A 26,164-nucleotide genomic window follows, 5' to 3' on the forward strand; every position below is an offset into this window, starting at 1 on the left:
CAAGAACTACGCTTGAAGGCAACCAGTATTACCAAGTACATTCATTATCATTCATAAACACTCGCATAGCACCATGAGAATGTCTACTACTGCATATAACAATTTTCATTTTAAAATAAGAAACCCAAAGCACATCTCATTTCATTTCCTTGCACCAAGAAAGCAATAGAGATTTTTCAATTTCAAAGATAAAAAGTGTACATACTTTCCAAAATTTATCCCTCAATCAAAATTTCAGCATAGTGTTCCCTTACTTTTTAAAACCAAAAAGTCCCCTTTTACAAAGCCAAAAGGTGTCCTTATATAGACATAGAGGTTAATAACTACTTCTTCATGGTTAATAACCATGTCCAAAATATGTAATTTTGGAAGATTAATTAACCTCAAGAAAATTAACCTATACGAAGAAACTTGCAAAAACAAAACTTTAGCTAGAGTTCCTAAAGATGTTTACATATACAATCACTGATTCTTCTAGCTACTAACTCTATCTACCCAAACACAATTGATCTATCCCGAAAAGCCTTGTAAGCATCTAGGATGATCATCATTGATTCATAGTTCAAAATGAACACATTTTCCATCTTGAGTTTGGCTATGAAGTATCTATCTTGAATTTCTTCTGACTCTTGTCAATAGGCTGAAATATTACAATCTCCTAGAGTGACTGCAACCAGGCTAAGTTTCATCACAGTTTCAGCATCTGATACATGGTTCTCTATTTCTGAATGAATCTGAGCACTGAAGGAATCAAGGAGAAATTGACAATCAATATGTTGAAGGTCACTTACTAATACCCCACTTGTGATAGTAGAGATTAACTCATCTGTACCTTTTTTTTTCAGCTGTTCCAAAGAAGCTTTTAGCTTTTTGAACTCAGTGATCCCTTTGCTAATGTTTATCATCTTCCAACCAGCACTTTTACTCCAGATACATGTTTGGTTGTCACTTGGATCAGCAATAATTTTCTCAAGAAGTAGGGTGCTCATACCTAACTTGGTCATTTCTTTTAATTCATCAACTGCTTTTTTCCATGTGGATTTTTGTTCCTTGCTATTTTCCAACTCTTTAGAAATTTCCTGTATCTGTGTGATGGCTTTTCCATATATCTCCTTCACTCCAATTATAAGTTTTGAAGCATCCTCTATCATCCGGTTTATCCTAGCTTCGATCATCATACTATGTGATTTGTGTTTGTCGATTCTTTCAACAACAGTATGATCTAAAATACCATCAACGCCTGCTAAAACAAGAGGAGTGACCACAACTTGGGCATTAGAAGGATTACTGATTGAATTAATATAAGATACCATCATCTAAACTTGTTCCTTGAGTTGCTCCTTGGCTCTTCTCTCTTCCTTCTCCCTTTGCAACATTTGAGCAGCAATCACTTCAAAATTCTGAAACTCTCTTTCTACATTAGAAGGACCAAGATCAACCTTTTCTAGAATGAAATCTGATTCAGATGCTTCATCAACACTCTTTTCAATTATAGGCTTGGCTAATTCCACACACAAGTTGCCTGAAGTTTCATCAATAGCTAACTTGGACATCACCTTGGTCTTTTTCACCTTAGGAGGCTTTTGAAGAATACTAGAGATCACATCAAATGGAGGCGAGATCATTTGAAAAACTTTCTTCTTCTACTGAAGACTGTTCTAGAACCATGAATGCGTAATTTTTGAAGCTTGTACATCACTTGTTATATTTTCAGCAATCATCATTAAGTCTTCTGAATTAGATAATGGGTTATCTAACTGCATGATGTCTATTAATGGCATATCAGGAGGAGAGAGACTCAAGTGAGGAATCACTACATCATGAGGGGATGTAAGAGGGACATGTGATTCAGCAATTTGAGGAGTTCTTTGATCTTTTTCATTGGATTCATTCCCTTCCTGATTCATTCTACCTTTCATTCTTGTCCTTTTTCTTTTGACTATAAACTTATCTGGCTGATTTAGATCTTCATCTTGATCTTGAGCACTTGTATCCAATTGTTGTATCTTCTCACTAGAAGTTGCTTCTATTGCCACCTGAGATGATTCCCCTATATTATTTCTCCTTTCTTTATTTTAAAATTCACGAGTTTCTTTTTTGGCTTTGACTTTACTGATCCAGTCTCTTGTCCTTTTAAGAACACAGGAAGACCCCTCCTTCAAGCTTTTTAATTCAAGAATTGACCAATCAATAGGAGGGAGATCTAGCAATTCAATTTTCTCATAATAATAAGGATTGACCAAAGAAACCTCATTATCATCAACATCTGTCACATCAATGTCCAACTTGAAGTCTATCACCTACTGTACTGTAAGCCGCATCCAATCTCTCTTCCTGACTTCAAAATTATTTTCACAGTCTTCCCAAAAGTCTTCTAGAGCTGGGAAGTGACCAAGACTGGGATTTAACTTTAATTCATTCACTGCATAGCCCTTACTGTCATAAGGGAAACACATCGTGTAACGATGCAAATTTATTGTGGCAATAGATCTTTCAATGTTCTTGGCATCTGGTGTGGTATCACAACTATAATATCCAATGCTAATAGGAAAAGGTATTTCATGTATCCTCCTATTCCTACAAAGTTTATTAATTTGACTAATCTGCCTGGACATTTCAATCAAGACCAATTTATCATCAACAAATCTAGGTAGCATCAGTGGACACCCATCATAGACAGCTAACCTCATATAAGTAAATTTCAAGAATTGTATGAAAACACTTCCATATTTTTGTACTTTTATGATTGCTTTCAGTGAAATTCTGAATCCAATATTCCCTTGAATCTCCCTAATAGTTAGAATTGTAAATGCATCATTCACTCTTCTAAATTGGTGCAGGTTATTATCATATTGAATTTGAGGGAGATGATTATAAATGATGGTCGTATCATCATAAACACCCTGTTGGTTAAGTCCTAGCCAACTTTTGGTACTTGCAATAGCATAGAAAAGATATGAAGTCATATAAAAGTAGTCATTTTTTTGAAGTCCCATGAGCTGTCTATGTAGTGAGTCGCTGATAATTTCAGCCCAATCAATATATTGCTTTCCTTCACAGACCATATTGATAAATAGGAACATCCAACCTTCGAACTCATGTGAATCTTGAAGACCAATGATCCTACTCAATAGAGTTACCATGTTTGCCATGTCTTCTTTTAGTGACGACCTGTGAATGGATTTGCCTAATTGAGATTTTCCTCTTCTTGGTTGAAAGAACCATGACCTCGCCACAGTATTTAAACATTGGGTTTGATTTGCAATAAAATATTTATTGGCAGTTCTTAGATTGACGCTGGCATATTGCATCCTAGTAGGCAATCAAAAAATAACAGCAATAGAGGTAGGGTCTAAATGGACAATTGCTTCATTGTTCGATGAAATAACTTCTCTAGTGTTGGGATGATAAGCCTTCATGCACTCCAATACTAAGTCTAGGCACTATACTGAAATGGGATGTTTGCCTGCTTGAGCCAAGCCACTTTCTAATATCTTTCCAACTAATGGAGTCCTTTTTTTATTCACAAGAGATGACTAGAAGTCTTGAAGGCAGACACTTCCTAAAATGATATCACCAATATCTAGAAGCATACTTCTTAAAACAAGAGCATAATCCGGCCTCTGATACTTGTACTTCATGGTTTTATTTCCAATCCTTTTCTCAAATATGCCAAATTCCAAAGAAAATGAGGATGCTATCCAAACTTGGGTGACTTAATGAGTGAAGCTTCCAAAGCTACAGGTCAGGAAAAAGTATTTCATTTTGTCAAACGTTTTGCTAACACTCTGTATGTTTGGTTTATGTTCAGCACCTTTTTATTTTGGCATTGTGTCAAACAAGTCAAGAGCAAATCTCAAAAATTGCGAACATCTTCCATAACTTGTCCATGAACCTGACAATGAACTATTATAATTCCCTTTGATTCAAGGCTCTTATTATCTTGAAGCCACAGTGCTACCATGTCCTTCTTGCTATGTTTGATTGTACACCACTCTTATGCATTTACAAGAGTAAGCTGTTTCTGCTGAACTTCTAGATTTTGAATTAGTATGCAAATATCATACTAGCTACAGTGACCAAATTGTGTTCCATTTCTGCAATCTACATTTTACCAAACGTTATCATCACTTCATTCATATTCAAGCATTTCAGAAGTGGTGACGTTCATTGCATTTCATGAACCAAATGTCTTACAGGTAATCTATCAAGCATGTGCCTTGCACCAACCATAATCAGTAAATGCGAGCATTTTTTCACAAGAACTCTTAAGAGAGCTTCTCTGTCGGCGCCCTCAAGGCTGAGATTGGGCGATTGATCAAACCTTTGCAAAACACGTCTTCTCAATAGGGAATGTCTTCCTTATGTTGAATGCACAAGCATGCAACCTATGGTCATCCAGCTATTAAAGCAGAGCTCAGACTCATTCATTGCAAAAATTGTGACTTTTCCAATATCTTGCCTCTTATGTAGGTGACGTTGATTAAACGTATCTGCAGCAATTTAAATGCACGATGTGAGGTGGGTAATAACCTGCAAGCCTACAACATTTATTCAGGTATCACATAGCTCAATTTCATCAGCCTACCTAATGGACATTTCAAAGCATGTAAATGGGAGGCTCTCCATAATTGTGGGTCTCAGTTTGCTTCAAGTCCAACCAGGGCAACCTGTTATGGCTCCCTTGTGTTTGATTGTACTGGTGACGGGGCCCAAAGTTTTTGGGCATTTGTTTGTATCACAAAGGTGAAGGTATTGAATTACAATGATGTTGTAGAGGTTGCTGCTAAGCCGTGTCAACTTTTCAAACCCCTAGCGTGAGGTTGGTCCATAAACTACACTTTGATTGCTTCTTTAAAAACATTATTTTCTTGCACTTGGTGAAGAGGGCGGTTTGCACATGATCAGGTTATTTTATGTTCCAATCCAATTCTTTCATAAACTCGGGCTCCCATTTACATATCTGACTTCTCATGGAAGAATTTTAAACAAACTAATAACTGCCTTATAGAGGTTAAGAAAAACGTGTTTTTATGGCTATCATTAACCTTTTGAGAGGTTAAGAAAAACACGTTTTTGGGGGTTATCATTAACCTTTCGAGAGGTTAAGAAAAACACGTTTTTGGTAGCTGTCATTAATCTTTAATAACTTAGGCTCAGAAGTCGGATTTTAAAAAATTTAAGTGTTGTGCGGAGCTGAGAACGAGCCGGAGACATGAAATTTTTAGAAACTCAAAAATTCAAAAATAAAATGGCCAATTTAAAGCATAAAACCAGGCAAGTTTCAAAAAATTAATCATGGCTTATAATAAATCACACACTAAGGAAGAAATTAAGCCTAAAAAAGTAAGTCAAACTTTGACTATTTAACACTTTTGCACTAGGAATCAAGCCTTAGTATGTGATGTTTAAGCCGTTCGCATTGCTATAGACATAATTGTTTTGCAGAGCTGAAGAACTGATGACCAGACCTGGACATAGTTGTTTCGCCATAGCGCTCTGAAAGGGAGTATAGAACTCTGTGAGAGGGTTGTTTGCTTCCACATAGAAGATGAAAATGGCCACGATGGAGGATGCGGTGGCTTTGCCTCTGCCTTGTTATTAATTCTAACTCTAACAGAGTTCAAAATTAGCCAAAGTAAAACCCACCGCTAGAGAAAGACTAGCAATGAAAGCGGCTTCTAACGCCATAATTGAATGCCTGCATACCACCATGCAAGACACGCTTTAATAGAGAGCGCTGCACTACGAAAATGTTATATGGGAAGATCAGCAGCATCCAAATTCCACAAGATCGTTTTTCTGAAATTTTGACTCCGGAAGTCCAAACCATTTGTTGACAATTTCGTACCCTTCTAGACACAATCGGATGGATTTGTTGCCAAATTTCTTCCGGATACAACTGACAATATCCTGACTGGTTCTCTGTCAATAGCTAACATACAGAATAGTTGGTAAGCAACATTTAGAAAACAAATAAAAGTTGCTTACACATTTAATTATTTTTATTTTTATTAAATTTTAATAGAAGATAATACGGGTAGGAAGGTTTATGTAAAATTTTCGTTATTGAATCAATCTTGCATGTTAAGTATACTATTTAGATATGTAGTTGATAATTTTCTTGGTGCACAGTTTCGAAATTCAAAAGTATATGCCGATTTAATATTGCTAATTTGTAAAACTCGTAAGGTCCTATAAGTGACAAATTAAAATACATTGCAATGCTTTCAATTAGATATCTCTTTTGTATGCATAGTGAAGATATCAAACATATATTTTGAGACTGTTCTTTTAATGAAAAATAATGGAATAATATCTTTTAAAAAAATTCAGTAATTTAAACTATAAATAAAGTGCAAAGAAATCTATTTTTTGACCTTAGCTTGCATAATTATGTTATTGTTGAGTCTATTAGGCAAGTTGTTTAAAGACATATTTAGAATGCTGGATGCGCTTCTCTGTTTTCAAACAATTACTTTTAGGAAAGTGATATCTTATTCTTGTAATCTGATACAGTTTTTTAGGTGGATATAAAATAGTTAAATAATGAAAATTCCAAATTTCACTAGGTTGGCTATGCTATTATAGATGATGCCTCTACACTCTGTTTTCATTTGAAGGTACTCTTTGAGATTCTCATTCCTTATTTTAGTATATAAATCAAGGGACTACTAGGTCAAAGTTGTTAGTATGCTATATCAGGCCAATTAATTCATCCTTGTGATTTCAGCATCTCTCTTCATCATTTTTTTGTGCACTATGGGTATAGAAACAAATACAATTGAACCCACATTATATCATGAAAGGAATAAATGATTCCATTAAAATGTACAATGATGATAAGGAAGAAGATAAACAAATGAATGAAGAAGGAAATACTAAAAAAAAAAATTATACTAATGATGATCAAGGAATGGATTTCAAGGAGGTAATATCCAACAAGGATCTTACTATAGAAGTGAAACATCGTGAAACTAATACGATGGTTCCCTTCAATGGTTGTAGAAACCTCTAAACAACTTTATTTACATTTTTCTAATGTAGCTTCCTTGATTGTCAAATAAAATATAAGCATATGATTTTTTGTAAGGTCTTTCATGTGAAAAAAAATTGATTATATTGTAAATATGTATCATACTTGTATCTATCTATCATACTCTTTACAATTCACAATTTTTGTGGAGAAAGAGTCTTGAATTATTGATTACATTTATTTATTATTGATACATTTATTTATTGATTACAATATAAAGGATTAAAAATAGTACCTATGTAGGGCTTTTAATTGATATTATCCTTTGAAATGAGGTGATAAATATGGATGAACCTATTCCTATTGTTTTACCTCTCAACATAGGAGTACAATTGTTGATAGTTTATTTTTTATTTTTCAAAGGATATGGAAATGTCTACAATTCACAATATTAGTAGAGATATGCTAAGAAAATTTTGAATTTACTAAGGTAATGTGGTCAAGCATGTGTTTTTTATACTTTTTAAACATCATAGTACTAAAAATGTAATTTATTATTTACTTGGCAATAATTAGAAACAAGTATGCATCACAGTCATATATTATTGTAATTAATGTAAATAGAATATTGTAACAAATAATTACAATATTTTTTTTAAAATTATTATCTAATTATGTTTAAGATGGTTAAACATATGCCTACTTCTTTAACATTTTGTAAAAAAATCTGCACTAGTGCATTGATATTTGATATTTGCACCATATAGAATATTGTTTTTAATTAAGGGAAAGTATCTTATAAAATAAGTTAAATCTTATATAAGGTTCTATTTTTACATTATTTTTATATTATACTAATAAATTCTTCAATTTTTTTATCACCTTGCATAAATATTATTTGAAAAACCATTAAATATTATTTGAAAAACCACTAAATATTATTTGAAAATCACCCTTCTAATATACAAGTCAAGGAGACTCTTAATATTGAAGGGTTATTTAAATAAAAATACAAAATATTAATCCCAAATGTGTAATGATAGAGAAAAGGTTATTTGGTTTAATTAGGGGGGAATGGGTTCTATATCTATATTTAAATTTCATAAGAGAAAATATTCTAAGGAAATGATTTTTCACCTATGTGATTATGAGAATTGTATTATTGATTACATAAATCATTTAAAGGAATTTTCTTAGTTTTATAGATATATATTTACCTTGGAGATGATGGGTGAAGGAAGGAAAGTAGTTAAAATTGAATCATAATTATTATTTCCAAAAAAGTTAAGGATTATTTTGAGATGTCAGATGGAAAATTATTGTGGAAAATATAAATAGAACTATTAGTTCTTTGAGAAATGGAAAATATCCAACTTCAAAAATGAATACATGGAGAATAACTCATTTATATTTATAAAGAGGCATATAAATTTGGATTGGTGAATAACTCATTTATATTTATAAAGAGGCCATATAATACATATCATTGGAAAACAATATTAATAGTACTAGTGTAGTGTTGAGCCTAACCCAGCTCATCCCTAAGGATAGTAAGACATTTCTTATCATGAACTAAAGACCTATCAAATTTCTTAATATTTATTATATGATTTTAGCATAGGTACTCACAAAAATATTGGAAGATACCCTCCCCAAATTCAGTAACCTCAGTTAGACTATCTTTTTCGAAGCTAGACATGTATTAGAAAACCTCTTAACCAACTAGAAATTCATGCATTAGGAAAAATACTCCACCCAAAAATTTAGTATAGTATTTATTTCCTATAAGAAAGCATTAGTGACAATAAAATGGAATTTTATATTTATGATACTATGGAGACTAGTAATTGAAATGATTCTCTATTAGATGATGAAAATAATGCAATAAGGTATAACATGGGTTGAAGTAAATGAATGTAGATCCAATTTTTTTATCTCTCAAGATATATTAGCAAAGAGTGTCCACTTGTCCCTATGTTGTTTTTTAGTATAGTAGATTTATCATTTTTCTTAGGGATGAATACTTATCCCCAAAAATAAAAGGAACTAAAATAACTAATTTAATGGAAGATATCAACATTTAGTTTGAATATAATACAACTATATTGATTAATATTTAGAAAAATTGTACAATTCATTAATGACTAGGATGAGTTTATTTTGTGAAGCATCTAGGAATAAATTACCTTGCACAAAATATAAAATAGTGGGATGGGAGGAAAGCCCCCTTTTGTTTTAGTATTAAAAAAATTTTAAAAATTAAACATTTAACATATGTGAGTGGAAAATTTTGAGTAACATAACTTGGAATCATATTTTCAACCTATATTTAAAGGAAATGAAGGCATAGATTCAATAAAAAATTGATAATAAATTTGACAAGTGGAATAATTAGTTCTTAGTTGTGATTGGTACTTTTTAGGTGTGTTAAGAGATTCTATCATCACATACTATATATTATATGTTTGCCTAGATTTTTAAAGTTTATCAATTTAACTATATCTCAAAATAGGTTAGAGACTATCTTTAGTATTAGGATAAGGAGAAAAATGAAGAAGTGTATTCCTAATTGGTGTTTGTGTACCATGATAAAAAAAAAAATTGGGGTATACAACTAAAAGACATAATAATCTATGGAATATCATTATCTTCTAAGTGATTTTTTAGTCTAATACATGGGAAGGAGGCCTAGAAAATCCCTATTAAAAATGGCATTGAAAGGGTTTCATTTGTGTGATCTCATGACTAACTATTTCCTACTGTAGATTTTAGGATCTAGTAAGTTTAAGTAATATAGAAATTATGAGAAAATAATAGTCAAATGATTTCTAATTTATAGATATTGCAAGGAAAAAACATACTTGGTGAGATATCCATATGTTGAACCTAGAGCATTGGGATGATCCATTAGCTTCATTACAATACTCTTATCAAGAAGTTAGATATTTAGGGAAAATATAGTTTTTTAAAGATATTATCAAAGATGGAAAGCTAATGGGTTGGTAGGAAATTTAGAATAAGTTTAACTTATATGTTCCTAGATATTTTGACTACATGATAGTTGTTGGAATTGAGAAATTAAGTAGATGGGTGAGATGGTTAGAACTTATATGACTATCAAATAGTTATCATTGATGAAAACCATAGTATACCTCCCATTCATGAGAATTGTGTTTATCATGGATTACTAAGCCTCTTGTAGACACTTTTTCTAGTTATTAATATCAATGGTTGCTAAGTAACAAGTAGTGATTACATGGAAAAGTGTGGCCAATCAATAAAATGGAAAAGGAATAATTACATTAAATAATGTGAAACCAATGGTAGAGATTAAGAAAATAAATATGTATTACCTTGGGATATATAAGAATGTAAAATACCTATGTAATATGTTTGGACTCTATATTGATTTAGAATATGGAAAACTATAGCGAACGATTGAAAATTGTAGAGCAGAATTCCATTCAGCAATCAAAGGAATTCAACCCCTAGGTTAGAATTGATACTAACTCCAAATCTACGCCAAAAAAAAGGTAGGGAGTTGCATCACAGAGAGTCCAGAACTATCATAAATCCAATTTTAAAGTTAAACTCTCTAACAAATTTTCTGCCCTAGACAAGATGGAAGATTGTGGATTTAATATAAACAATAGCAGAAAGGTCCTAAGAAAAATTTAAGATCTACCAATTTGGAACACAAAAAATCTTCCCACCATGCCACTGACTTGCCATTCCAACATCATTCATTTTCATTTTTTACCCTAGATGGTTTGGAGGAGTAGATAAGGGTTTTTCATCTCACAAAATATGCTCTACCTAATTCAAGTAAACTTGCAAATTTGGTTAGGTAAAATCCTTTTGTCACCCCTCCTCAATCTGGCTTTATACCCCATGATGGTCCCAAACACCACAACTTGTAAATTCCTCCCCATCACCATTCTAAGACTCCAGTTCAGAGGGCTCCCACAAACTCTTAGGGTATTCTTAATCCTCAGGATTCTTCCAATGGTATTGCCCCTCCCTTTTCCATCTTCAAGGAAGATATTGAAAATGCTTGGAAAAAATGAAAAAAATGCAGAATCTATTTAATTTGGTGTGGACCTAAGGAAGATTTGATATTTCTCTCTTACTAGTTAGATGAAAACTGTGGATCTCAAGTAAGTATATCCTATTTCTCAAATTATGTTCTTTATTTATAGTGTAGCAATGTAGGTGTCAAAAATCAATTTATTAAAGTGTCTGAATGTTTCTTTAATGGGCATAATATCAAGTTTATTGATTGGCAACCTAACCTTAAGCTAGATAGTTTAGATTTCTGGTGTCCGATTAGGTTTAATATTCCATCTATGCCTCTGGAGCTAAATCACATAGAGATTCTTAAATCTCTAGAGTTTGGCCTAGGAGAGCTCCTAGGTATAGAATCATCATTTCAGTATCATAACAATGTCAAACTGTTTATAAAGACAAAATATAATCAAGTGATTCAAGAGGTAAGGAAAGTTAAAACTAAAAGAGCCTTATTTGACTGTCATATACATCATTTTGAAGGAAAGATTTCAGAAATAATTAAGATTGAGAAGGGCAAAGATACAATCTTTGAAATAATGTCACTCACTTCAAACTTTTAGAGTTATTTCCAATGTTCAGAGAGCAGAGAATGAATGTGAGGGCTCAATTATGTAGCTTGGATCCTTCTAATTTGGAATATGAACATAGCAAGGCACAAATAGATCTATAGAATGGAGGAGAGGTTCTTACTGAAGGCATTTTATAATCTAGAAAGAAACTCAAATCAGCCATCATGGTTGCAAAAAGCTTGAAGTCAGACTCCCCAGGTGGCAAGGATGGTGCTGGTAAAAGGAAAAAGAAACATAATCATAAATCTGCTAAGCCTATCACAGAACAAGAGCATTAGTTGACAAGGTTATTACATCTAAAAAGGAAAAGAGGCATAAACAAGTATATGTCAAGAGCATCAGAGGTCAAGGAACTCTTCCAGATGACAACAATGAAATACTGATTAATGGAGAGCCATATGTGCAGGACAAAGATTATTCAGATAGGAATGCAAGGGATCAAGTCTCTACGGACACCAGAAAAAGTAAACAGTAGGCTATAAGTGATCTGACCAACAAAGTCTCCAATAACATGCAAAATATTTCTTCAAACATTTTCGATTCAAACAGGTTGGTTCACTTTAGTCAACAGTTCGAGGGTGCTAAGGTTTCCAAAGATGCTTATATTGTGGAAAAAGAAAATATTCTAATTTTTGAAGCAAAATTAGACTTAAAGGGGCCTTATGCATCTCTAATGGAATTACCTATAATAAAGAAAGATCATATGATGGAACCCCAGGAAATCACACCATGGAAAGAAGGTTCTTCTAAATCTTCCAAGTTCTAGTAGACTCCATCAAATATCAAAGGTTCTCTATTTACTCAAACTATGTATTCTAATAAAGATGACTTTTATAAAGCAAAGATCTCCTTATCTAGAGAGATAAATAATTTTCTAAAAACAGATGGTAAGATGGAGGAAGACTTACATGATCTTAATGCAAGAAATGAAGATCTTGATCAGCTAATAGATGGGTTAGTTCAGGTATTCTATTTTGAAGACATTGATAATAGTTTAGAGGCTCAAAAGGCAACATTAATTCAAAGAATCATAAAATTAGGGGGTGACAACTATTCTTGTGAAGATCTAAGAATGGATCTGATGTGTATTGAGGTAGAGGATAATGCTAAGAGGTAGATTCAGGATAGAGGTTCAACCCCTAAAGATAATGATCAAGGGAATAATTTGGAAAATAGGATAGGTAAGTATTCTAATATGGATTCTCAACCTTGTATAATTAACCAAATCATTAAGGAATTAGAACATGAAGATGTAGAGGAGATAGATTACAAGGAGAAGATCAACGGTCTAAATATAGAAAAAGTATCAGTGGAGTTGGGGATCCAGAAGAATCAAGTTGATCTGAGTTCTCCCAACTTTGGCAAAGCAAAGGGTAAAAGAGGTACAAGATCACTTAAAGATCTGAGGGAAGCTGAAGGTCTCAACAGAGAATAACAGAAGATTGATCAACTACTAAACATTGGGAAGGGGAAGAGCCTTCCCAATCAGGTATGAAGATAACTATGTGGAATGCTAGGGGTTTAAATGCCCCTAACAAGAAAAGGTTAATAAAGCAATTCCTTAAATCTTTTGATTCTGAAATTATAATAGTTCAAGAAACTAAATTAAGTAAGGATGAAGGTATTGAATTGGATAAATTGTTACGTATTTGGAATGCTAATTTTCAAGAATCTATAGGTGCTTTTGGGGGTCTAAGAATTTTCTGGAACCCTAGGAAGGTTTCACTAAGTTGTCTCCATTGCAGCTCTAACTGAATTAGTTCTAGTGTTAAAAGTCTCAATTCTAACTTGCAATATATTCTTATTAATGTGCATGGTCCCATTAGTTTCTTCAATAAGAAAAAGGTTTGGGATGAAATCAGTCTTTTTATCTCTAATTTCCAAAATAATCCCTTTTTGATAGGAGGAGATTTCAATACTATCATAGATCTTGATGAAAAAATAGGTAGTATTCATCACTTTCTACAGTCATCTTTGTTCTTTAAAGCTTGGATAGAAAAACATGATATGATCAATGTTCCTATTAATAATGGGAGATTTACTTGGAATAATAGGAGGAAAGACTCTGCATATATTATGGAAAAACTCGATAGGTTTTTCATCATAGGCGATTTACATGAAAATAACTTGAATTTTCAGTCCTCTATTTTGCCTTTCACTAGTTCTGACCACTTCCTAGTGTGTCTTGAGCTATAAAAACCTTCTAAGCCTATTAGAAACCCTTTTAAATGTGAAAAAATGTGGTTCTTAGACCTTGGTTTTATTGTAAATATTAGAAATTGGTGGGTGCAAGATTTTGTTGAAGGATCTAAGATGTTTGTATTCATGTCCAAACTAAAAATGTTAAAAGAACATATCTTAAAATGGAACAAAGAAAATTTTAATAATATTTTCAAAAAAAAAGAAGAAATTGAAAATCAATTAAGAAACCTTAATCTTGAAATTATCAAAAATGGAATGAATAGAGAAAGTTATGTGCTAGAAAAAGATCTTTTGGCTAAACGAGAATCTATTCTATCTAAGGAAGAAATTTTTTGGCATCAATAATCTATGGAGAAATGGTTGGATGAAGGGGACTGAAACACGAAATTCTTTCACAATTCTACGTTATTTAATAGATCTAAAACTAAGATAACTAGCATTAAGAACCATCTAGGTGCTCAGGTTGAGAATCCTAGTGAAATTGTTGAAACCTTTGTAACTCATTTTAAAGATATTCTAAATAACTTCAAGGGATCAAATAAAGAAGCACAAGATAAGTTTCTTAAATTTATCCCTAAATTAATTTCTCCTGAAGATAATAAATTTTTAAATAAACCTATTACCCTGGAAGAGGTTAAGTCAGTTGTTTTCAACATGAACCTGGATAAATCTCCTGGACCTGATAGTTTTCAAGCCTTCTTCTTTCAGAAATGTTGGAACATTATTGGGATTGATTTATGGAAGCTTATTAAAGCTTCAAGAAATAGAGGAGCTTTTTTATTCAAAATTAATTTTACCTTCCTAACATTGATCCCAAAAAAATCTGAACCAGAATGTGCTGGAGATTTCAGGCCTATCGCCTTATGCAATACAGTTTACAAAAAAATTTCCAAGATCATGGCTAATAGGTTAAAAGGTTTTCTACCTAAGCTGATCTCAAAGGAACAAACTGGTTTTGTTCCCGGTAGATCTATTCTTGATGGTATCATTACCATTCAAGAAATGATACACTCAGCCGACAAAAGTAAAGATCTATGTATGTTTATGAAATTAGACATCCAAAAAACATACGATATGGTTGATTGGAGATTTCTTTGTAAGCTTCTCGAAGCGTTTGGATTTTCACATCAATGGATTAATCTAATTTTTAAATTTATTTCTATGCCTAAAATCTCCATATTTTTCAATGGAATGCCTAAAGGTTTCTTTGAAATCTCTAGGGGAATACAACAAGACGACCCCTTATCACCCTCGCTCTTCATCATTACAGCTAAAGCCTTTAGGAGAGCTCTATCAAACACTTATCAAAAACAAACTATCACTAGGATTTTGATGGCCAGGAGTTTACCTAATATCATGCATCAATAATATGCGGATGATACGATTCTTCCTGGTAAGAGTACTATCCCAAAAGCTTCGAGCTTTAAATAAATCATTAATTCATACATGATGGCCTTTGGGGAAAGGTAAACGAGGATAAATCTAAGATTTTCTTATAAACATGGAAAAAGAAATAGAGGATAAGATTTGTAAGTTCATGGGGTACAAAAAAGGACAATTCTCATGTAAATACTTGGGAATTGATTTGGAGAAGGTCTCCAAATCCCACTAGACTTGGTACAACACCTTGGAAAAATTAGACACAAGGATTGGGGGTTGGAAAGACAAATGGCTCTCAAAAGCAAGAAAGGTAACTAAAATTAGTTTTCTCCTGTCGGCCATCCCTATTTACCCCCTTTCCTATCCTCCCCTTGAATTTTTTATGGAAGGATTTTGAAGAGGAAAAAAATTAGCACTCATTAATTGGGAAAATATCTACAAACCTAAGGAATTGGGAGGTCTTGGTATCAATAATCTTGAATGGAAAAACAAAGCCTTAGGAGAAAAGTTGATATGGTGTCTATATAATGAAAGAAATCACAAATGGGCTAAGATTTTGTAGAACAAGTATCTCAATACTAAGGATCCTATTTCAATCTTCAGAATGACCAACCCTCCCTGGGGTTTCAAAAGTTCAACTTTATGTTGAATTTTCATGAGCTCATTGATAAGTTTCTCACCTGGGACATTAGTACAGGAGAGGAGGTCTTATTTTGGGAGGATTCCTGGGATGGCCACCCCCCTATAATCTCAAATGCATTCCCAAATAATTTAAAGAATATGTTAACGTCTATATGGGGGAACAAAGTTAGTAATTATAGAACCAAAACCTCTTTGAATGGTGTCAATTATTGGGTTCAAAAATTGGTGGATAGCTTGGGTGTCGATCCGAAGGAAGTGGTAGCCTTTAATAAGATTCTGGTAGATAGGCCTATCAAGCAAGCAAAGAAGCAAGATAACCTTATTTGGGTGGCAACTAATGATGGAAAATACAAAGTTAAAGATGGTTACAAAGCTTTATTACACTCCCAAAGATGGGACAGGGCTGATATCCCACTCAAGCTCTGTTGGGATATGGATTGCCTTCCTAAGGCTGGCTTCTTCCTATGGTTAGCTTTTCAAAATAGGATCCTGACAGCTGATAGACTTGGAAAATTTGGGATTCAAGGTCCCTCCAGATGCATCCTATGCAAAAAAAAATCTGAAGATATGGACCACTTATTATATAATTTTTCTCTGTCACAAAAATGTTGGGAGTGGCTTAGAGAAAAATTTGAATTCTTCTCGTCATTTCCTTAGTCATTTTGAGACCTTCTTAGAAGTTAGCCTTCTAATTTAGGTAGGGAAGTTTACAGTAAGATGTGGAATATTTTCCCATCAATTTTAGCATGGGAAATCTTGAAGGAGAGAAATAGATGCATCTTTCATGATTTGGAACTTAAATTTGAGGAGTTGATCATTAAAATTGAGGCTAGCATTGTGGAGGTTACTAATTCACATCTGGGAAAGTGCACACAAGAAGAAGGTTCTTCTCTCAATGGGATGGCTCTATGAAAAAAATTGGGTGAATTTAATTAATCCCCCTCTTGTATATTTCAAAAAAACTAAAGCAGGTAGAGCTAATTACAAATGGTCCCCTCCCCCAAAGGGTTGGTTCAAACTCAACTTTGATGGGGCTGCCCGAGGTAATCCTGGCATAGCAGGTATAGGATGTATTATCAACAATGACTTGGGTTAGTGGATAGCTAAAAAGGCTATGTCCATCAAGCCTACCTCTAACAATTTGGCTGAATTAGAAGTGTTAAAGATGGGGTTGTTGTTATGCTATGAGGTTGAGGTGTCTAAAGTAGTTATCGAAGGTGATTCTCAGATCATCCTGAACACAATAAGGCAGTGCTCCACTCCCAACTGAATCCTCAATTCCAAACTTGGAGATGTCCTAGTCCTTCTAGATGGTTTTGAGGAAAATATTATTAATCATATTTATCATGAAGGTAATAATAAAGCAGATTTTCTTGCAAACAAAGGTGCGGATGGTGATAACATACATCTAGTTAGAGATTCGATTTTATCCAAAGTGTAGTAGCACTAGGAACTATTTAGTTTCTCCTTAGTAATATACCTAATTAGTATATTTCATCTTTAGACTATTAGTATTTTCTAGAATTAAGTATGGTATTAAGTATACTTTAAAAATATTCATTTGATAATGGTCGAGGCATTATTTTGTTCCCTTAATTTCCCTCAGAGTTTGGGTCTATGATTAATGATAGGTATTAATGTGATCATGTCATGATGGTGTCCAAGTTGTCTCCCATTCTCCCTTTCATTTTCCACATGAGTAGGTTGTTTGTAGGAGTCATTATTTAGGTTTCTTCTGTCTCCATCTAAATCATTCCAAATTTTGTCTTTTACTAGAGGTGTCGTTATCAGAAGTTTAATCTCTCACTATTGGTAGTAATGGAGACCAATGTGCTAGTTTTTCATACTAAGGAAGCTCAAACTATGGCTTTTTTGGGCAATGTTACCCCAAAGTGATGGAACAAAATTTTAAACCCTTTAGATGACATGACAAGAATTGCACTAGGTAGGGTAATTAGAGAAGGGATCTTCAATTACATGTATACATGGTGGACAAATAGTAGTATCATAGGGTCATTTATAGGTTGCATGGAAAGAGCCAAGGTGGATCATGACAATATAATCTAGATTTGATGTGATTTATTTCAACCTACTTGGAGAAAGGGTTTGGAGCAGGCAGCGAGGATCATAGATAGTAAATTCTCATCCCACTTCTTGAGAGATACATGGCGCATCCTCCAGGATCCTCCAAGTTGGACATAGCCTATCGACGACCTTCACTTATCATCAAGCCTTTCTTTTTATACTCAATGGCCAAAAATGGAGGCAAGCATCAGGTTTCTCCTACATTAAAGGGGCATTGTGATTGAAGCCAATAGAGATTGGCTCACAGATTACCTCAAATTTTTTAATTCATACATCCATCTAAGGGTTTCTTTCAAGAATTTGGAGGCTCTAATATTTTGTACGCCTAATACCAACAAGACTAGTAGGTTTAGGGCAATTTTCAAATTTCCCCCCAACTTCCAAATCAAAAACCCTAATGACGTCTCAGAGGTGATCATGGTGTTCCCTAGGGAGTTTTATATGTAAATTGGTATAGTCTTGTTGATAGCTTTTGGTTTCTAGTTCTCTTTTCTATTTTGGATGTATATATCATCTCTAGTCTATGTTTCTACTAATGTCAATAGTACTCTGTTTCCATTAACATGTTGATATCTGTTACTAGCATGATACTAGTCCTACATGTATTGGATACTTAATATTAATGGAATATGCAAATATATTATAGTGATGTTGGCCTAGAGTTGTTTGTATTTATTTTTATGGTTTCTATGTTTAGTAATTTATTTTATGATGTTGATTCATTAAGCAGTAATCTTATTGTTGTATAATTCTTTTACCTGGGGTGGCTTATTTATATTGCTTTCCAATAATTCAAGATCCATTTCATTGTTAATTTTATATGATGGTTTATAGGTTTATATGGATTTGGAGAAAATCATGATCTATTTCCTTTATGTTTTGTTAGATGTATGCAAGATGTTGATACAATTAATCTCTCCATTCATAGTTAATATACATTTGGCCCTCAACTTGATGGCCTGGCACTAGTTTGATTGCCTTGGAGGATCCCCTATTTTTCATTTTGTTCTAGTTAGTTGTATTTTTGTTATTTCCTCAATGGATTTCCTTTATTTGGATCTAGAAGATAACAATACAGTTGTTTCTTTAGAAAGTATGTATTTATGGAGATCCATCTCGATCTATTATAGAATATATGCATTTGTCAAGGTTGAAATTTACATTTAAAGTGTGTGTTTACACCTTTTAGAATTGATTAGCGATTGCCACACTGGGATTTAGAGATCCTTATCACTTCATCATAGTATTGATGATCGGGTAGTTTGGTTGGGAGTATCCTCGATTATACTCCTTTTATGCTCATGGTTGATAGCTAAATCGATTAAGATTTGATTAGGCTAGTTTCTAATTTTCTCCTATTTGTATTCATATATTGTATATGTCTAATAGGTTGTGGAATTTGCACATTTATCTTTTAAGAATTCATGTAATTAGTTTGGTGATATTATACTTCCTTCTGATATGATTTATGTAATATGATTTTTGTTTTGATAAGGGAATAGGATTTTGGCTCTCATTCTAATTTATCAGGATCGGGTTTGTTCTTAACTTTTTTGAATTAAGAGTAATTCCTAAGGGAAGTCAAAATGATAGCTATTTTCTAATTTGGTTTGTTTTTAATACTAATGTTCAATTAAGGAGTTATTTTAGAGTTAGGATGGATCGTTGAAGAAGAGCACCTGCATAAGGGAAATGTCATCTTCCAGAGAAAATAGAGCGTGATTGATTCTTGAATTATAAATAGGATTCTTATGTACATAAGGGCTTTATTCCCTCATATTTTGTAAATTTTTAATGAGTTCAATGGGGCATGCCCCTTTTAATTTGTATAATAAAGGACTTTTGTCCTGGGCTAGACTAGAGGCTTTCTTCTCCATTCTTTCCTACCAGTGCCCGTTTGAACGAACTAATACTTTTGTATTTCTTTTTCATGTTTAATAAAATCTATCAAGGCCTTGGCCATTTATTGATCAAAAAAAAAGTTTGGACTCTATATTTAATAAATTTTAACCAATTCAATAGATGGATAGGCAAAAAAGAACAAAATATGATTAGGTTGAATCCAATCCTTGAGATTTGTAAAATATTTGAGAAAATAGAGAGGGGAAAAAAACTTGAATAAAGGATTAGGATTAAGAGGAAAAATATTAAATGAAAACATAAAGGGTCTTTAATAAAAAAATTTAAAGGGGATATTGAAAGGATAAGAAAAAATTAGTAAGGAGGATTGGTGTATTATAGTAGAAGAGAGATTTAGTGTTTGTGATCAAGTTATTGTGATTGAGATTCAAAGAAGATAAGTAAAAAGTATTGCAAAGAGATATCATAGGGCATAAGAGATCTTAAAGGAAAATAGTGCCATCTACAAATTAGATATTTGAGTTATTACCTAAGAATTACAACCAATAAACCCCTAAATCATGTAGACCCTAATAGGCCCAAAGTTGTAAACTTTCTAACAGGGTAGGCTTTTTAGAGTATTTTGTAAATCCTTTAACAAGGTAGATGTTAATATATCTAATTTCACTTCTCATAAGGTACAAGATCACTCATAACATGTTGAACCCCTAAAAAGGGTAATTGTATTCTCTTAACTAGGAAAACTTATTTACTAGAGTAGTGAACATTTACGAGTACCAACTATACCATGGTTTTACCTTCTAAGAAATGGTTTCAGTGAAACTAAAATAACTATGTTAAGTGTCTCACATACATGTGAATTTTTTTTTGTTCTAGTTTATTTTAAACTACTATTTATATGTTTAATTAGCAATAAATACTAGGAAATGTTTGTAGAAGTTTGAATGTATTGATTCACAACCACCTCTCATAGTACTTGTAAATTGTAACACTTGGTATTATAGTGATAGTACTCTTAGAAATAACCTAGTAGCCTAAGGTAAAGATTCATATTCTTGAATAGGTAAAAGTATGAGGAAGAGCTTATGGAGAATGCTAATATGATTCCTGAGCTACAAGAAACACTTAGGAAATATCTTGTAATGAGAGAGGATCTTAATATGTAGCTAAACACAAATTGTGACTACATTAAAGCATGGATTAATTATCACAAAATATTATTCTATAAGTGTTGGTCCCAACCAATACTGAGAGGGGGTAAAATCAATATCAAAACTTAATCTAGTTTCCTTTGTAGCCATTATAATCAGACTAAACAACAAAACTTGAATGTTAGAGTAATAAAAAATGAAATAAAATAAAAGCATGTAAACCTACACATGAAATAATTCATCAATTGACACATATATTTATACGTGGAAATCCTTGATGTGCACTCAAAACCCATGGTGGGAGTAATATATCCACTAGCCCTCATAATGCATGTAAAGGGTTGTCTGGTTAAAAGATACAACTCTTTCTTCTCGAAATACATCCTGTTAAGAATGTATATATCTTTATATAGGTAAGAAATCCTATGAAAGCTACATGATTAGAGGATTTAAAAATTCCCCTCTATGATCATGTACATTTTTAGAAGATTTATAGCAACTTACTAATGAAGTTTTTCCTATTAGGAGCTACAACTAGATACAATAGTGAGAAAGAAATCCAGTATATGATCTAAAGATAGAAATATCTTTCCTTATAGATCTCTACTATGTTTCCTCAAATATCCTTTGATCTCCCTATTTTATCCTTTTACTTCATGAGAACTTATGTGTCACTAATGACATTGGTTGTTCGAAACAACTATTGTTGTGTTCCTCCTCCCTATAACTACTTTCCTTGCAGGTGCACTTTGAAAAGCACTCTTATCTTAATCTTCTAGTAATAAATTTGTATACAAAATTGTATTAGAAACCAAATATCTTCAATCTCCCATATCTATTTAAAAATAAAATATGAGCCCCTATATGCACTCTATGGGATTAGACCACAGTTATCCATAACAAGATCCCTTCTCAACTTTGAACTCCATGTCCAAGATGTTCACAAAAACATTTTGATGCCTTCTAGGGTCTTGACTAGTAGCCCTACTAGTCCTTCTATGAGCCAATATTTAGCATATGTCCTTTCCTACTTCCATCGCTTCAACCTTACTTTCTATCACATCAACTCACTTTTCATTGATATCTTTCCATGTCTATGATGACTCACATTACTATTGATAAATGATCAAGTATTATCCACTTTCTTTTTTCCAATGGTGGATTATCATAGCATAAAGGTTTACTATTTATACCACTTATAAGGTTTTCATGTAGTATCTACTTGTCTCATGACTAAATGCAAATCAATGCAAACACCATTTAACTTTTTAGTCTTTATGTCAATGAACTTTTGGGGTAAATAACCTCCCCCTTTGGTATAAATGGAAAAACCTTTCTTTACCATCATCTTTGTGATATATACTTGTCTTCCTTTTCTCAAAACTTCATTCTATTATTATGCATCCATCCATATCAGTAGAATACATTTCTCCAGTGCATTAACTTATCACTTCTTTATTCGATCTCCCCCTAAATATGTTCTACCTTATTTATGTTATGTTTCATTTAATTCTTAGTCTTTATCTCTCTCCTTACCAGAGTTGTCTTCAACTTATTCTTACTAGGATTACTTATTTAGTCTCCTTCAAGTCAAAGTTCATATTTATCTCCTCTTTTCATCTTTCTTTTCCTTTACGCTATTTCATCTTTCTTGTTCTTTATTTTCCTCATTTCAAATTCTCCATTTTGATTCTTTTGTTATACTCCCCATATGGTAAAATCTATTTCTATTCATTTCTCATCTTCCCTTTTAATCATTATCATTATCTCACTCTACTTATTTTATCTCCCCCTTTCATTTTTTCCTTTATATGCATCTCCTCTTGTTGTTCCTTCTTTTGTTGTTGATTTTATCTCCCCCATTTTTTATCAATGAAAAAGGTGTTATAGGTTGTTGAATGCATCCTTGTATTGACTCTATGTGTTGGTAATATGAGTATATCACCTGATTCCTTTAGATTAGTTAGTGTAATTGTCTCACTCCTTATATCTTCAAAGAGTTGTTTAACACCATCAATTATACTGATCAGTGATTTGGAAATTAGTTATTCTATATCATTAATTTTTCCTTCGGCTAATGGGATTCATAGTTTGCATGTCCATGTATCTAATATAATAATTAATTTTTGAAACACGCATATGTTTTGATTCGATCAAAGTAAAGATTATCTAGGAAATTGTAGGAATAAAATTTGCGTCTTTAGTAACTCTGCTTTGCTTCCCTGGATAAAACGTAGGGTCCTCCTAGAGAGATTCGGAGGCTGGGGTACTGCTCATTTGCTCTGTGGCAGATGCAGGACGCCGAGGGAGATATCCAATTTCACAATGTAAACGGAACTTTTGAAAAGATTGAATGCCTTCCATGGGAACATCATACTTATCCAATGTCTTATTTAATAAGTCCCATTTATCATTTTCCACAACGGATTCCTTAATCTTATCAAGGTAATGCTCAACTATAATTTTGAGCGAGGGGTCCTCATCATTTACAGTGCCACCCTTCATGGACACAAGCTCCTTCCACTTCTGCAAGTGACATTAGAGGCATGTACTGAGATCTCAAGAATTAAAAATCCATAAAACTTACATGTTAAGAAGAAGAATACCACCTAAACTACCTTTATGATAAGGTTGATAATGTCTTTCCATTGCCAACAACAAAATATCCATACAAGTAGCTGGACCTGCCATCCTGCTAAGTTTTGAACTTGCTTTAGTCGGAAAAGGATGTTCCACGCTAGACGATGATATGTGAGGAATCTTTTCCATTCACAAGGGAGTTGTGGGCCATCGCATGCTTGTGTACTCAAGAAAACCATTGCTTTCCACTCTTCATCGCTCTAGCTCGGCAGCATCAACTGGCTATTTATCGGCACGCTTTTCAGTTTCAAGTTTCTCGTGTGCGTACCTGCTGAAATGCCAAAACCATTAGTTTCTTACGTCAAAATACATATAAGTTCTAATGTGAAGCTGACGAGGAGTGTTTCCAACCGCATTACCTGAATAATTCCACCCGCAAATCCTTCTTCTCAATGCTCTGAAACAATTGATAATTTGAGAGGCTATCGACGGGTTCTGAGGGCCGCTTTGTGGAACTTTTTGCGCAAGCTTTTCGTCAGGATTTTCGACATCACCGGGTTGACCATCTGTGTCAATCAGAGTATATTTAATTTTTATCACAAGTAAAACAACTGAAATGAAATGGCATTGCCACGTAAGAGAGAGACTGTAATTTGATAACCTGGTGAAAGTTCTTCGATGCTTTCTGGAATTTGTCCTTGAGGGTTTTCTACATGACTCCATCGAGCATCTGGATTAATCAGAGACTTGGTCCTTTTTGAAAGTACAAGAAGTGAAATAAATTGGCCTTGTCATGTTGTGAAATCTCCAACAGCAGCCCAGAAAGAAAGACAGATTATTAACACCAATTGAAAAACCATGAATATGAAACACTCGATCAGCATGAACTGTGAATGCTCTGTTTCAAAACAGAATATGCTCTATTTTATAGAGGAAAAGACTCAGAAAATATTATTACACAAATCCCTATTTTATTACATTTGAACGCAATCAAATTGTTTTCGATTTGAAAAACTTCAACCCCTGTCGTAAGCAAGAAGAAACTTAAGTTTACTGCTACCTACAGCAGTCTACATTATTTGAGTACACTAAAAATCAAATCACAACATGCTCAATTACTTTGAAATACGGTGAAAACAATCTCAAGACTATACTAATAGTAAGTGCATATCTCAGAATGGCATGAAACACCTGCATTATGTTGGGTGTATATGTGAAGTCTAACAGTCTTCCTTTTATTATTTACATTTTATTATCGTTTCCTTCTAATTGTTTGTCTCTTCATTTCTTGTGAGACTATAAATATGTATTGGAAGTTCATTATTTGTATAGTATGTTCGAAGAGCTGAAGCTATAGCTGTGATGTAAAGTTCAAACATTTACATTAATAGTGATCTTCCCTGCAGTGTGGATGTAGCCACAATTTGTGGTGAACCACAATAAAATCGTGTGTTTGCATTTGCATTTGCATTTTCTATTTCTCTTTTTTATTTTGTTCTTTCTAGTGTGCACTTTCAATGAACTTCACAATTGGTATCAGAGCTTGGCATAGACGCTAGAATTGATTTCAGTGTTTGAAAATCCAGAGTCATGGAAAATTTGCGAGTGCAGAAATCCTCAGGACAGAATTTCAGTTTGTGAGAAGTTCAAATGCATTCATTTCTAGTCAAGCAAGACTTGGCGGTAGCAATTGATGGAAAAGAAAAGAAACCAGCTGCAATGAAGGATGAAGGCTGGGTTAAAATTGATGATAAAAAAAAGGCAACAATATTTCTTTTTTTATCACAGAATGTTTTATTCAATGTACACAATGAATCTACGACCAAGGAAGTTTGGGATAAACTTCAAAGTATGTACAAAATAGTCTCAGCTACGAATAAATTATTTATTATGAAGAAGCTTTATAAGCTAAAAATGAAGGATGGCACTGCAATGTCAAATCACATTAATGATCTGAACACTTTATTATGTCAACCAACCTCGGTTGGCATGACACAAGATGATGAATCTAAGGCTATCATCTTGTTGTGTTCATTACCTAACAGCTGGGATCCCGTTGTTATAGTAGTTAGTCTTCTAACTCCTCAAAGAGCAAGCTCATATATGATGAAGTTATGGCAACTCTACTTAGTGAGGATATGCAAAGAAGCAACAAGGAATCCTCATCCGATGAAGCATTGACGGCAGTTAGCATCAAAAATAGAGGAAGAATCCAAAATAGAGAAGAAACAATCATCATAGAAGATCAAAATCAGCCAGGCGCTCGAAATCAAGGGAAAGAAAAGGAGGAGACTGCTAGTATTTTGGCAAAAGTGGTCAGATGAAAAAGGATTGTAGAGGTTATAAGAGAGCACAAGAACAAGTTCAGGAAAGTCAAGCCAACACCGTCTATGACAAAGATGATAGTGTGTTGATTTTATCTACAACCGAGACTACTTCAGCCTCATGGATTTTGGATTTCGGGGCATCATTTCACACCACTTCATGTATGGAATACTTCTCAGATTATTAAAAAGGTAAGTTCGGTGAAGTATACTTGGGTGATAATAAAGCATGTGAAATAGTAGGCAAAGGAGATATTTTATTATCTTTAAAAGGAGGTGTTAAATAGCTATTAAAAGATGTGCGTCATGTTCCAAAACTAAAGAAAA

Source organism: Cupressus sempervirens, chromosome 4 (genome assembly GCF_028749045.1).
Source record: "Cupressus sempervirens isolate cs-2001-9-10 chromosome 4, ASM2874904v1, whole genome shotgun sequence".
Taxonomy (NCBI): Eukaryota; Viridiplantae; Streptophyta; class Pinopsida; order Cupressales; family Cupressaceae; genus Cupressus; species Cupressus sempervirens.